General features: G+C 40.1%; 1 pseudogene across 1 annotated transcript; it reads right to left on the bottom strand.

Moving 5' to 3' along the window:
- Positions 1-1,126: 1,126 nt before the first annotated feature.
- On the bottom strand, positions 1,127-14,928 carry LOC309804717 (neuromedin-U receptor 2-like; annotated as a pseudogene). The gene is made up of 4 exons: positions 14,191-14,928; positions 7,194-7,278; positions 4,605-4,730; positions 1,127-1,422 (listed from the first exon to the last, which is right to left on the bottom strand). The product of its transcript is annotated as a neuromedin-U receptor 2-like (transcript).
- Positions 14,929-15,511: the final 583 nt, after the last annotated feature.

Here is a 15,511-nt window from a genome sequence, read left to right as displayed (position 1 = left end):
TAAGGGACATAAACTGATAGAAAAGTCAGATACCACTTCTATTTGAATAAATCAAGCATGGTTTCATGGAAGAGGAACCACTTTGAGCTGGACATTGAAGAATGGGTCATCAGATGGAGAATGGAAATATAGAAGGTATTCTATAAACATATATATGCAGCTGGGGAAACTGGGGTGTGTTTTCATAAGAGCAAGTAATTCAATCTGAGTGGAACTATATAGTATTTGTGATGATACAATGGAAGGTGAGTCTGGAAGGTAGATTTTACCCATATTATATGAGTGACAGTGTTATAGAGGTAATGAAGGATTGAGTAGGGGGCACTCATGGGTTTGAGACCAGTAGTCACCATTTGACTTGTCTCTGTTCTGAGACAGTAGACGTACCTCTGTCTACTTATGGCGTAAGTTATTAGAAATCCAAGTCTAGACCAAATTATGAAACAACTAAGTTTATGTTTGGTATGGTTTGATTCTTTGGACCTTCCACCATAGCCTCCTCCCTCTTCCCATTCTTCAGAACTTGTATCTAATTCCACCCCTGGTGAGGAATGTCTGAGAATGACTTGGGGATTGGAACAGTGGGAATAATAGTTCTGAGGAGCATTCCTGTGTTATCAGGAGGACTCTTAAAGTCAAAGGCTTCAGGACTCCAAAGAATCACATTATAATGGCACAATATGAGGCAGTAGGGTAAACAGCTTGCTATGGAAGAACTGGCATGGACCCCTCAAATCATATAAACAGCTTCTCCATGTCTCCCTCTGTGTCTCACAGGAACCACTGGTTGTAAGAAAGACAGCCTGATTCAAAGTGTGAATAACAGAACACACCATTCCCAATAGTGGAAATGACTCAAAGTATAGGTGCCATGCTTTGCTAGTCATGTTCTTTTCATGAACTAGTAAAGGGGCATGAAGCAGTTAAGATAGTGGAAAGCTAACTAAAAATCAGGAGGTTCTGGGTTTTAGATCTAGATTTAAGTAGCAATTTTCACATTTGTTAAAAAAAGAAAAACTAGAATTGGATATATAAGTTCTAAGGGTCATTTTACCTCCTTAATATCATATAGGAAGGCGTAAATTATGGGATGTCCCTCCATCTAGTGTGGAGCCATAGAGGAATGTCAACTCTTTGAGAGTTTATTTCTTAGTGCCTGTCCAGTACAGAGGGCTGTGGGGAAGTGAGAGCTGCAGATGGACAGCTGACAAGGGAACTGGGGACCCACATCTTCAGTCAGCTCCACAAGGTGACATTCTGTCAGGAAGATGTTCTGCTGCACAGATGGCCCCTGTGGGTGGTTCTGGGAGTGCCACTGTTTGCAGGAAGGAGTGATCGCATTACGGAATGCTGCTCGGAAACGGCGAGAGAGTAGGTTGTAGATAATGGGGTTGACAGCTGAGCTCAGGTAGAAGAAGACACCTGGAATGCAGGGGATTAAGAGACATGCCAAGGAGAAACTGGGGGAGAGGTACGACAGGGAGAAGCATAAATATTTAACAAAGGTCTTGAATCCCTTTGATTGCCTCGTTTGGAAGTGATAATATACATAAGACTCTAATTGAGAATACAAAATACTCTGAACAGATCTACCAGCTGTGTACTTAGGATTCAAACCCAGGAAGATTAAAGAGTCTTGGAAAAATTGAGGCTCGCATGGGATCTCTCTGAGATGTTTGGCAACTTCCTTTGATGCCAACTCGTTTAATCAAAGAACATGTTCCCATAGCATTAACGAGAGGTGCTTAAGTATCAGAGGAAAGAGAGATGTTTTCTTATCTCATTGGAGTTTTACTTAAATCTATAATTTGAAACTGCAGGTAATGGAGGAATAGTAAATCAGTCAAGGCATAGTCTCTGCTGAGAGTCCTTAAAATGCTAAATATCTCTTCAAAGAAGTACTCCGCAATGTCCTTTCCCTACCTAGCCTTTCCCCTTGATGGCTCTTCCCACCTTATTTCCAACCTTATTGAATATTTGTATTTTTCCATTTGTTTCCTCCACCAAATGTCTTGCACACTGGCATTTTCTTGGTTGATATACACTTTTCCTTTATTACCATATTCTATTCTATTTTCTCAAGGCACAAGGGGAGCCTAAGGTTGAGAATCAGAGGACTTCGTTTCTGATCTTGGCCTTTGCTTATTCTGTGACCCTGGACAGAACTGGCAGTTCAATTTCTTTTTCTCTGTAAAATGGGAATGATAACACCTTTTTAACTCACCTCCCTGGATTATTGTGAGGATTAAAGTGAGATACTGTCTACAGAAGGGCTGAGAATAAGAATATAAAACAAGCGATAGGTGCTGTCCTCAACACATTCATTGTTGTCCTCATTTATATAGTTCAGGACATTCAGAGTGCCATATGCCCTGTGGACAGAATTGGGCAGGGAGGAGTGTAGGAGGGGAATATTTCTATAGACTGTTAATTTGTTCAATAAAGAAATACTGATTGAACTCATTATACGACTTTGAGACACATTGGAAGGTAGTGGATTTAGACTTTGTTCTCCAAGGACTTGGAATAATATTGCAGAACAAGATTTATGCCTAACTTCAGTAATTAACAAAAGGATGATACCAAACAGTATCTGTTAAGAAAAGAGATACCAACAGTCATGCTATGGAAATTCACATAATGGCATAAACACAAGAACTCTAATGGTCATGACAAATTTAATGGGGGTGATTGGACTCTAGAGAGACCATGAAATGGGTAGGAGATCTTGGGGAAGAGAGGAGAGAGTGCTGCAAGTAGAGAGGAGAGAGTGCTGCAAGTAGAAGGCTTAGCGTGCACCAGTGTGCTATAGAATGATTATTGTGCAAGAATAATGCAGAACGTGCAGAAATCCCTGATTCACCAGTTTGACAAGCATTCAATACATGGTTTATGAATGAAAATACTATAACTAGAGGGTCAGAAGGCAAGTTGGGGCCATTTCTGGGGTAGCATTTAAGAGGTTTAGACATCATCTGGTTGGCAAGGTGGGGAAGGGAGAAATTACATCTTAACAGGAAAATGTTATTGTAAATGCACAACTTGGGAATCTTGAATTGGTTGTCTTGATGCCTCTGGAGAAGTGTAGATCAAGCCTCATGTGACCTTGTATGTTTTCCAATTTTTTTAAAGAATAATTTCTTTTATTTTTAAAAAAAATTATTAGAGTATAGTTGATTTACAATGTTGTGTTAGTTTCAGGTGTGCAACAAAGTGAATCAGTTATACATATACATATATCCACTCTAGTATTGAGTAGAATTCCCTGTGCTATACAGTAGGTCCTTATTTGTTATCTATTTTATATATAGTAGTGTATATATTATTTAAACACTCCCATTTTCTCAGACTAACCACAAAGATCAGAGCTATAAACAGTTTTGATTTTTTGTCCAGAATAATAAATAGTTTAACATGGAGGAAAGTCCTAATGTCCAGGTATAAACTGTACACAAGCCCTGCTGAGTACCAAAAAGATGGTTGTAGAAAATAGATAATATATATGGTATTCAGTATGCATATGAATGCTATTGTTTTTGTTCTGTGCACATCTGGAGCTTAACTTGCATAAATTGATCTTATCTTTCTTCCTTAATGATGTCTTTGATAAAGAGCCCATAGAACCATCCAGTGACTAGCAGAGGTAGAGGGATAGAAGCGGTGTGACCCTAAGACTAATAGTTACACTGACTGAGAAAGAAAGACTCAGGTGGCCATTCTTTGCTCCATTTTAGAGGAAAGAACCCTGAACTTGAAGTTAGGTGACTCAGGCTTGAACCTTGTTTTTACCATTTGCCAACTGAGTGTCTTTGGACAAGTCATTTCTTCTTTGTAGAACTGTTTTTTAACCATAAAATGTTGATGATAATATCTACTTTACAAACTTGTGATGGTTGTAGAAGATAGGCTATAGCATTTTACAGCTTAAAAAGTTCTTCAATAGCAATTATTTTATTTGCTTCTTACCATCAGCCTGTGTTGTATATAGAGCAGGCATTATTGCCACCTTACAGTTGAGGAAACTTTGGCAAGAAGGAATCCATATTCTCCGTATCACTCAGAATATAAATGGTGGTATTGAGATACAAATCCAGGTCCCCTGATTTAGTAACCTTTCAACCACTCTCTCTCATATTCTGTGGTGTCTTTAACAAGCAGCATTAAAGTAACCTAAAAGCAGACCTTGAGGCCCCATGAATACCCTTTGGCTGACTTTCATGAGGGTCTAACACTTGCTGAAGACAATACAGGATTTCAGGGACATGGATGTTTAATAAATAAGAACCAACTAAATCACATGGCCATTGAAAGGAAAACCAAAGGAATCATTCCTTTGACCATTTTCCTGCTGTAATCATCAAGCTTAGAGTTGACGTCTTTCATAAAGTAGTGTCTCAAATAGTAATATGGCGTATTTCTTTTGAACCTGTAACATACCTAATCAATACTTAAATAAAATAAAAATCTAGTGTCTTCATTACAGTATGGCAGATCCCCATGAGAAATTGGTATATACAAATAGAACCTACTGCTCTAAGCAAGATGAAGAAAGAAGCTGCAGTTACCTGGACACCTGTGATACACCCAAACGAGCTAAATTTTACCTGATACCACATGGATGAGATTGAACACAGCAGCCAGGGATTCAGTCCACTCCTCCACAAAGCTGAAGAAGAGCCAATCAATGTGGAATGGGGCCCAACAGATAGCAAACACTAAGAAGAAGGCAACTGGAAAAGGATAATGAAGGGGAGAATTAATGGCAGTCAAAGCGAGAATAGGTATGCAGTGCCGACACTGAGTTCATCCATTCCTTCTAGCATTTCCCCTCCATCTTTGTTAAGTTATAATTGCTAAAGGCCAACTAGATCCTAAAGAGACTCTACATAGAATATGTAAACATAAGAATGAAGTTTATAGGATTGCGAATCAGTTGTCCATATGGTTGTAAACGATTTCTTGTGTAATGTAAGTTTCCTTCAGGATATTTAGAATAGTATTGAATGTATTCAAAGTTCTGAAAACATTCTATTGTGGAAAATAAATTATGTTGCACGTAGACTGTTGGAATCACATAAACTGGATATATAAGTAAAATGATTGTGTTCAAGCAATTTGGTGTTCTTTAAAGTTATAGATTAATAACAAACTATGAAGTATAGTATGAATTTATCTTGTTTTTCTAGAAAAAAATCAGAAGTTTCTATGATTTTAATCATTTAAAATTCTGTAAGTCACCAAGGGAAAGAGAAAGGTCGAACAACCATGAGCATAATACAAGCATCTTAGGACTGCAATGGGGATGTGTCTATTATATTATAAATTGCTAGAGCACGGAATTCCTTCCACTTCCTTTATGTTTGTTTTTACATTTATTTTGAAATGATTACAGATTTACAGGAAGTTGCACCTTCCAGTTTCTTATTTTCAGCTCCCAAGACAGAGATTGGTGCTACCATAGTTTCTCTAAGGGGCATTTATTCTCCAGAAAAATAAACATGTATGTTTTTTCCTCTCCTGAATTTGTAAAATACTTTCCTTTCCTTTCCTTTCCTTTCGAGGCTTGAGATTTACCTCAAAATAATCTAGTAGGGGCTAAAGGAGAGACAGGGATATAGAGGAAACAAGATGAGCTATGAGCTGATAACTTTTAAAGCTGGGTGATGGGTATTTTGGTGTTCATTTTACAATTCTCTGTACTCAAGAGCACATTTGATGTTTTGCATAGTAAATAGTACATATGTTTCCTGTTGGCATTAAAATACTCAGAGTAAGTTGTCTGCCTGCATGATGTGGTTTCAGGAATATCTGGAAGATTCTTCTGAATTTACCTCCCAAGAAAAAGTCCCTAATCTGCTTACTACTGCCTACAATTCCCTCTAGTTAAAAATTTAATTCGTGTTATAATTAAACTCTCTGTCCCCAAAGGCAAATAGTTCACAGTATATTTTATCATTGTGACTTTAATGTGAGTACACTTCATGTCCTTTTGTGAGAGATTATGATCAGAGAGATTATGATCAAAGAGAATTGGGGAGAAATATTGAAGACACTAGATTTCTTAGTAGGGAAAGTCAGGTGCTAACAGGGGCTAAAAAATTTCAAGAAGGTGATTAGTAGAGTTGAAAAGACATACAGTGACCTCACAGGTTTATGGGTTTTTTTTTTTTTTTTTTTTTTTTTGGTTCATAGACATCACGTAGTTACAGTGAGTGTTTCATATGCATATTCGCCTGGAGGATTTGTTTCTTCCAACTTTCACGCTGTGACTTGGAAAGTATATTATAAACCTCCTTTCTCTAATTGATTGGTATCTCATTAGACCAGTTGGATCATATATTTTTATAACATTCTTTTGGGAGAGTGTGGATCAGTGCCTGGATGTGTTTTAAAATATCTTATCTACATAAAAGAGTGCACCGTTTACATAAAATCATACAATGTCATAGCAGGAATGACTACTTAGAAGGATTCTTAGCCAGAAGTCCTTATCCTGGAAGTAAAAGATCCCACGGAGTCCAAACTTGGGTATCAGGGGGTTCAGGATCCCCCTGAAATGGATTGTAAACCATTTGATGTATGTTCGTTTGTACACTTTCTGAGCAGAGAATTCACTGTTTCCACAATATTTTTAAAGAAACCCATAACACAAAATCGGTTAAGAACCACCTGCTCATTTTAGGGGGGAAAAGAGATACTTAAAGGCTCTTAGAGTGGATATGATTTACTAAGCATTGAACAGAGTGTATTACAATGGTTGCGATTTAGAGTGCTATTCTGAGGTTTAAAAACCAAACTAGAGGGCTTCCCTGGTGGTGCAGTGGTTGAGAGTCCGCCTGCAGATGCAGGGGACACGGGTTCGTGCCCCGGTCTGGGAAGATCCCACATGCCGCAGAGCGGCTGGGCCCATGACCCATGGCCGCTGAGCCTGCACGTCCGGAGCCTGTGCTCTGCAACGGGAGAGGCCACAACAGAGAGAGGCCCACGTACCGCAAAAAAAAAAAAAAAAAAAAAAAACAAACGAAAATAGAACAAAATAGACAGGTCCTAGGTGCTTGAGTAAGCCATGGAAGATCAGAACATGACACTGTGTTTCAGAAGAATTTTGATCCAGATCCCAGCAGTACTTGATCAATACCAAATATAACTCCTTTACTTTAACAAACAAGCAAAATACAAAATGGAGGACTTACACAGCATTTTAGTGACTGATTTTCTGGATGGTCTTTGAATATTTGCAGTTACTTCATCTGCTTCAAGGGGTTGGTCTTTCTTCAGCTGCAAGAGAAATGCAAAGAGACATAAAGAAAGGGAAACATTTTTCCCTCCCATTAAGATCTGAGAAGTGTGACTCTAACACTCATTTTGCAGACAAAAAACTGGACTTAAAGAAATGTAAGAATTTGTTAACATGTAAGAATATGTTTAACAATAAGTTGGAGGTGGAGTTGGATCAAGGTCACCTAACTCAACTGGATAGATGGTTGTGGCCAAGTTCCAGGCAACCATTTATCCTATGCTACTCGGTAGAACCCTAGTTTTGTAGCATATTAATAGATATTCCATGAAAAATAAGAAATTCTGAAGTTAAAAAATGTTAGATAGGCTTTTTCATTTATCCATTCATTTATTTAATAATTATTAGACATCTATTAGAATGACATCCCTCGGGGCTTCCCTGGTGGCGCAGTGGTTGAGAGTCCGCCTGCTGATGCAGGGGACACGGGTTCGTGCCCCGGGTCCGGGAAGATCCCACATGCTGCAGAGTGGCTGGGCCTGTGAGCCATGGCCCCTGGGCCTGCGCGTCCGGAGCCTGTGCTCCGCAACGGGATAGACCACAACAGTGAGAGGGCCGCATACCAAAAAAAAAAAAAAAAAAAAAAAGAATGACATCCCTCTGCCTTGCGGTGGGTAGGCAGTAGAAAACAAAATCAGGTATTATTTCTGCTTCATGAAGTTTATAGTCTTTATTTTGGGTCATCTCAGAGCCTTAAAATGCTAATGGACTTTACACATTTCCATGGGGGACAATGTATCAACTTTCCTCCACCCCTACCTTGCACATCCCACATCTCCCACCCTCAAAGGGGATAGTGCTTCTTTGACTAAACAATACTCTTCCCAACGCATTTCAGTGGAACACCTGGTACCATCTTGAGAAGCACAATTTGGGAAACTCTGCTTTACAAATATTACCCATAAGGGTATACGTGTTTTTGAGTTTAGATGTTAAAATATACTCTTCCTTGTTGGAAGATATGGTGATCCTTAAAGTAGCATCTGAAAATTTCAAATATTAACATTTCCTGTACATGCCATCTCTCTTGCCCAGTTCAAGTCCCACCTACTCCTGGAAGACTTTTGTGGCCACTGTAGCCCATTGTCCTCTCCTTTCTCTGAACTCACTTACCACTGAAGATCTACATCATTCATCTAGTTGTGAATTTTTTCTCTTTAATTCATATGTTTCTAATTTGTGGTGATAGTCAGCCAGATAAAAAAAGCTTTAAGGTCTCATGATAAACTACCATCATATATCTAGAAGATAATATAGTATATATTTGCTGATTGGCTCTCCAGCATTTATTCTCCCCTTCTCTTACCAATCGTGCCCTGATTTTCCTAGTTGATTTACTCCTTCTCCATTTCATAGTCATTAATTTGGGTGGGAATGATCCCACCTCCAGATACAGGTTTAGTCCCTAGATAACTTAGCTGCTATCCTTCAGTCACAGTGATTGGATAATTGAGACCAATGAGATTTCAGATATTTGCTTATACATTTAGGAATGAAAGTTTCATTTCTCTTTTAGTGGAACTACCAGAGGGAGCTTTTTGTTTTTTCCTCACCATAAGGAATGTGCTTAGAGCCACCAGTGGACTGCTATGCAGATTTGGAGGTTGAAACCAATACCATAGAAAGAAGAGCAAAGAAACAGAAATAAAGTTAGTCCTTGCTGACATTGTGTGTCTTACTGGATTAATCTTCCCCAAGAGCCAGCTCTCCCTCTGGATTTTTCAGGTCTATGCTCTCTTTCATATTTTGTCAGATTGAGTTGGAGTTCCCTCATTAGCAATGTAGTAAGTCTTGACAAACTAAGACCATCAGTGGAAGGAAAATTCAACCTGTTTTATATAGTCTCAGGGTAGATTGGGATCAATTTATTGAATTATAGGGAGACATATTTCGATTCAAGATAGAGAAGAAATTAGTGTGGTTATGTGCAACAGTGGAACAGAATGCTCTAAGATGCAGTGAGCTTCCTGGGCTAGATGGCATTTTTACAGAATATTTAATTAATTTATTTATTTTTAATAAATTTATTTATTTATTTTATTCTTTTTGGCTGCATTGAGTCTTCATTGTTGCATGTAGGCTTTTCTCTAGTTGTGGCGAGCGGGGGCTACTCTTTGTTGCAGTGCATGGGCTTCTCATTGCAGTGGCTTCTCTTGTTGCCAAGCACGGGCTCTAGGTGCGTGGGCTTCAGTAGTTGTGGCACACATGCTCAGTGGCTATGGCTCACGGGCTTAGTTGCTCCATGGCATGTGGAATCTTCCCAGACCAGGGCTCAAACCCATGTCCCCTGCATTGGCAGGTGGATTCTTAACCACTGTGCCACCAGGGAAGTCCCTACAGAATATTTTAGAGAAGGTATTTAAAATTAAATAAGACTTGGAAGAAAAGATCATTAATAGTTGCCTCCAAAGTTCAACAGATCAATATCCTGTCTCTAACAAACATGTAGGCTCCTAGAAGTCAGGTTGCTTTCAGCATTGCACTGCCCTGAAGTATCCATGTTGATGATTAACAAAACTGGCCATCTGTCTCTTGGATATATTGGTGTTCTCTACATATACCTGTGTCTTCAGAAAGTGAGGGATTAAAGTTCTGTGAGACTTGACCCTTTGGAGCCACGTAGAACTTGAACGAAATAGGGGAAAATATTGTGCAGTTATTAGGAATAAATGGGAGCGAACTAAAGGTGATGTTATTAATATAATAGTAAAACAAAATAATGCAGGTATAGTTCTTAACTCAATGTCTGGCACATGATACTCAGTAAGTTATAGAATGTGATTCTGGGAGTTCCCTGGTGGCTTAGTGGTTAGGATTCCGGGCTTTCACTGCCATGGCCTGGGTTCATTCCCTGGGTGGGGGACTGAGATCCTGCAAGCTGCACAGCATGGCCAAAAAAAAAAAAAAAGTTTCATATATTGTGGTTCTGATTATTGTCCTGGGTTTACTTGAAAGGCATTTTTATGAAATATTTATTTATAACTGCAGGCCCACTCATGTGTATTACTGAGTCCCTTCTAGAAATTCTCCTTCTCATGGTACCATTCACCACAAGCTGTACTCGTGCTGATGCAAAGAAGCATCCAGATACACTGAGAAGAAAACCACTGGTGTTGAAGGTTAGAGCAATGCATCAAACTGCACATCTTCCTAACTCATCTTCAATTATGTTCTAATGATTTCATACCATTTAAAAAATTTTGTCCTTATTACAAGATAGTTATTCCATTATTTGATTCCAGTCCATAATCAAGAACAAAGAAAGATTTTTAAGATCTGTTAGTCACTTCTTCGGTGGCTCTAACAATTCTCACTGGGGATTTCTCCACCCCAGGGAAAAATTTCCTTAAATCAAACAGCAAGCAAATGGTGCACACAATCTTTTTATGAACAGGCTTCTTGTACAGCTTAGTTTGCCCTGAAAAGAAAAATTATGAGTCTATTAATCATCACATTTCAGCTTCCTTAGGTCACAGTGACACAACTAGCCAACTAGAAGAAGAGTCAGAAACAGAATATTTATGCATATTATACATTGTTCCAGCAGAATTTGAAGGGGTTGACATAGTAGAATAGAATCCAAACCGTTTGTCTAGCCAACATTAAATGCTGCTTTATTTCTTGTTGAATAATTTCATTTCTCTTCAGATATTTGGTAGAGTAGATATTTATCCATTAATTATTCTCACCCACCCCTAAACACTTTAAAAGTCAATTTACAGAAATAGGAGAGGAAAATGGTCATCACTCTATAGGAAGTTCAGAACTCTTCCTACCTCACTCCTTTTAGTTATTTTTACATAAGATAAAAGGTGAAGGGGAGACGTGAGGTTGATTATCATTCAGATTGATGTATAATCCTGATCAGTTGTTTATACTGCTTAAAATCATTTCACCAGCTGTTCATTTATATAGATTGTGATTCATTTATATAGCTTTAGGATACCAAGATATAATCATAGCTTTTGTGTAAATATCTCTATAATCTGAACAAAATCTGTTTATTTAAAAAAAATCAGTCCAACCCTGTTTGTCCTGGCTGAATTCTGCTACAATTCATAATCCATCGGCTTCGGCTCAAGCTTTAATGCTGCATGTGGGAGATAAAAGGACTAGGTGAGAGCTTCCCAGGTGGAAAGGAACTTGCCCTGGGATTGCCTGTTTCCCAACTCCATTATGTTCGAACCCTGGAGAGCAGCTCGGTGGACACTTGTGTCCTGTAACGATGAAGCAGCTCTGATTGCTCAGCTTTGAGCATACATATTGTTCCCCTCCTTCTTCCCTGGTCCTGGGATTACATCAGTCTTGGTTTTCTGCCTTCTGAAGGCAATGGGGCCCACAGTCATTCATAACTTTCGACTTGCCATGAGAATCAGTACTCCTCAGAATTGATTGAATCTCTTCAAAAATCTTTTAGCTCAAAAAGGCTTTTTGAGACAATGTTTCCAAGTCTCCCATTTTGAAGGTAGAGAAGCTGAAGTCCAGCAATAAAGGAAATAATTTAGCCACATTCACTCATTCATTGAGCTTACAGTCGAGTTGGAGAGGAAGAAGTTAAGGAACCCACAAATATAGAATTATAAATTGTGATAAATACAATGATGGGAAATTGCTAAGAATCATGAGCACCTAGAGAGGGACCAGGTAGTTAGGGAATCAGGGAGAGCTTCCTGGAGGAAGTGTGAGTGAAGTATGATTTAAAGGATCAGTGGGAGTTAGAAAGGCAAAAACAATTGTGGTAGTAGACAGAAGGAACATTTCTGGCAAAAATAGAGCAGAAGGTGCAAAGGTCTTGAGACCAATGCCACAGACTAAGGCCTACTTCTGATTCCTAGTCTAGAGGTCTTTAAATTAAATGTTACTATAGAAGTGACATTCTAAGCAATAGTTCCTTTCCTGGTGTCCTCTGGGTAACACCTCATCCTTCCTGAGAATAGGATGCTGTAAGTTGCTCTACACACACAAAGCAAACTAGGGTGGTTTCTAAGCTGTTGTCTGAGTTGTCACTGAGCTCCTGATACAAGGTAGCTGTAGATTCATGACAACAAACCAAAGTGACACTTAAATTAATTGCTTGGAGGAGGAAACGTGTTTCCTATTCACAGTTAAATATCTCCTCTAAATTGATCCAAGGCAAGTGATTGTTTGCTGTTTGAAGAGATGGTATTGATAAATTTGGGATGGATATTTCTCATAGGGCTCATGATATTTGGAATCCTGCAGAAGTCCTTTCCGCCACAGTTGGATACACAGGGCTTTCTAAAGACACGATGACTGTAAACTAGTCTGGGTTGACACTTGTCTCTGGGAATTACAGGGGCCAGCCCTCCAGGAGACTGGCATAACTCTGCCTGATTAGATTTAGTCCTGTGTCCAGACATCTGTTGTACTTAAAATCTATTCTTTCTCCTTAGACGTTGCCACTCTGCTTAGGCACAGTATTTATTTGAAAGGACCATCTGTGGAGCACTCGTTTCTGACACACACCTTTCTCAGAGATGCACTGAGATGGGAGTATATTAATTATCACATAATACATGGTATCAGAGCCATCTTGGTACATATGATGTGAATGTGATGTCTGCTTTGTTTTCCTTTCATTTATAATTCACATTTTTCCCACTCACAGATTTTCCTTTCCTTTTTTTTTTAAGGAATCACAGGCTGTTAGAGCTATCAGGAGCCTTAGATATGATCTGATGTAACCTTTTCATTTTATAAATGTGAAACCTAACTCCAGGAAAGAATTAAGGGGCTTTACCTAAAGGCATATTATATGTGAGCTTCAGACCTGGGAGTCTGAGTGGTCTCATGACTATTTCCTACACAACCTACCTATTAAATGGGTATAAAATTGTCATCGTTAGATTTCATCTCTATGAATTTGGCTGCAGAATATGCCAGGAAAGGAATCATAGAGACTCACTCCTACCTTCATCAAAAGCAAAACAACAGTTTCAGACAATTCAGATGCAGGAAAAAAGAAAAAGAAAGGAAAGAAAGGAAAGAAAGAAGAAAGGAAGGAAGGAAGAGAGAGAGAGAAAGAGAGAGAGAGAGAGAGAGAGAGAGAAAGAAAGGCAAGAAAGAAAGAGAAAAGAAAGAAATCGGTTTACCATGATGAGCCCAGGAGAGAAAGCTCTAATTATAAAATGTTGCAAACTAAGTAATAATATTCTATTAATTCCAGCTATCTCTTATTCACACTGTCTTCTAATCTATTTTATGTATTCTGTTTAATTCCTCATCCCTCAGTCTCCACCTGTTGGAAAGAAGTCCAGGTTGATCTCACTTAGGCCATATTTTTACATTTTAATCTGATATTTCAACCAAAGGATCAAAGCAACCACAAAGAAGGGTCTGACTTTAAAACTCTGTCTGTCTTGAAGTATAAAATAGGCAGGGATAGCTTATTTTACACTCAGACCAAGTTGGTGCAGAGGAAAATTTCAATGCAGGCAAAGCAGGTGAGGGCAGGAAAGAGACAGCAGGGTGTGAAACAGTCTCTCCATGGGCAGCTGCCTTGTGCTATTTAAAATGAGGCTCAACCTCAGACCTACTGAATCAGATTTTCCTGGAGGGAGCGACCTGCCCATGGGTACACATAGTGAGGTTTCCAGGTGATTTGTAGGAACACCTGGGTTTGAGAACCACAGGTATAGAGGGAAGAACGATGGAAGGTGAGTTAAAGGAAATGAGTTATAGTTGTGGTTACTCTTTGTCCAATTTGAATCCAGTCCTTTAACTTCCGAGTTTCCCCTCTGAGCTCATCCTATTTTTCTCTATGCTCCCTTCCAATTCTGAACTTCTCCAGTTCTAATTGTTTCTCCGAACTTTGAGTAAGAGAAAAAAGAAGGGATGCTGCCATAACGGTTGCAGCCAGCTTGGATACTCACTTTGAGCCCCATGAGGTAGTAGAGGACACTGATGACCATCATGGGGAGATGTAGAAGAGGAAGGAGGTGACCTGGATAATGAAACTGTAGATCCACATGGGCTTAATGATCGTACAGGTGGCAGAGCCCGGGACGAAGGACCCATTGGGGAAGTAGCGGAGCTTGATGCCGTGGATGCTGGTGTTGGGCAGAGAGAAGAGAACAGAGAAGCCCCAAACGATGCCGAGGATTCGGAGGGCCCGCCGCTGGGTGCTCTCCAGCTTGGCGCAGAACGGGTGGAGGATGGCCACGTATCGCTCCACGCTGACCGTGGTGATGTTGAGGACGGAGGCGAAGCACACCGTCTCAAAGAGGGCCATCTTGAAGTAGCAGCCCACGGGCCCCAAAAGGAAGGGGTAGTTGCGCCACATCTCATAGACTTCCAGGGGCATCCTGAGAAACAGGACCAGGAGGTCGGAGACAGCCAAGCTGAAGAGGTAGTAATAATTGGTGGGTGTCTTCATAGTCTGGTGCTGAAGAATCACCAAGCACACCAGGAGATTGCCAACGACCCCCACCACAAAAATCAGAGTATACACCACAGACACTGGCAGGAAGAGGTGGCTGCGTGGAGGCCCGCAGAGCAAAGCTAGGTAGTCATCAGTGTTGTTCAGGTATTTCTTGAATGGATCTTCTAGTTCCTTTTGGTAGATCCAGGAAACATTCTCATGTTTCTCCATCACTGCCGTTAAAATCCAAGACCTGAGCCTCCTCTGGAATGATCCTCTGTCCCAAGCTGAGCCGGAAAAGAAAGACAAAGCAGGCAGGAAAGCACAGGCTCAGTGAAAGAAGCCGGGAGAGGGCTAGAGCTTCAGCAGTGTTGGGCTGCTCAGACCTCAGATCTCTTCTGAAGAGCCCCCAACCGGAGACAGAAGCCCCACCCCTCTGCGGGCTGTGGGCCAATGAGTGTGTCAGACGCTCAGTAAGAGGACAGCTGGGTGGGGCGTGCTAGCTTCCTGTGCAGGAAGCAGGAGAGGACGGGGAGACGTTTCTCTAAATTGACAGGAGCTGGGAAAGCAGAGCTGTCACAGACGGTGACACTAAGTTCATAAGGTGTGGGCACTCGGAGCTGTGCATTTTGCAATGTTTTGGGAATCTGGGTGGAAATACAAATTTAGGTCGCAAGGTCACGTGTAGAAGAGTACAAATCTTCATTGATCCTTGTCACCTGTACAGCATAACAAAAATGGGAGATCAATAGATTTCTCAAGTTATCTTGTTCCGTTGGCAATTCAGGGCTCCCTGGGGAAAGTGTGATCAATATGCCTTTTTGGTTTTGATT

This window comes from Mesoplodon mirus, assembly GCF_964341445.2.
Source record: "Mesoplodon mirus genome assembly, chromosome: 5".
Classification (NCBI taxonomy): Eukaryota; Metazoa; Chordata; class Mammalia; order Artiodactyla; family Ziphiidae; genus Mesoplodon; species Mesoplodon mirus.
The sequence above is the reverse complement of the archived record's forward strand: the minus strand, read 5'-3'. Positions and strand labels throughout refer to the sequence as shown.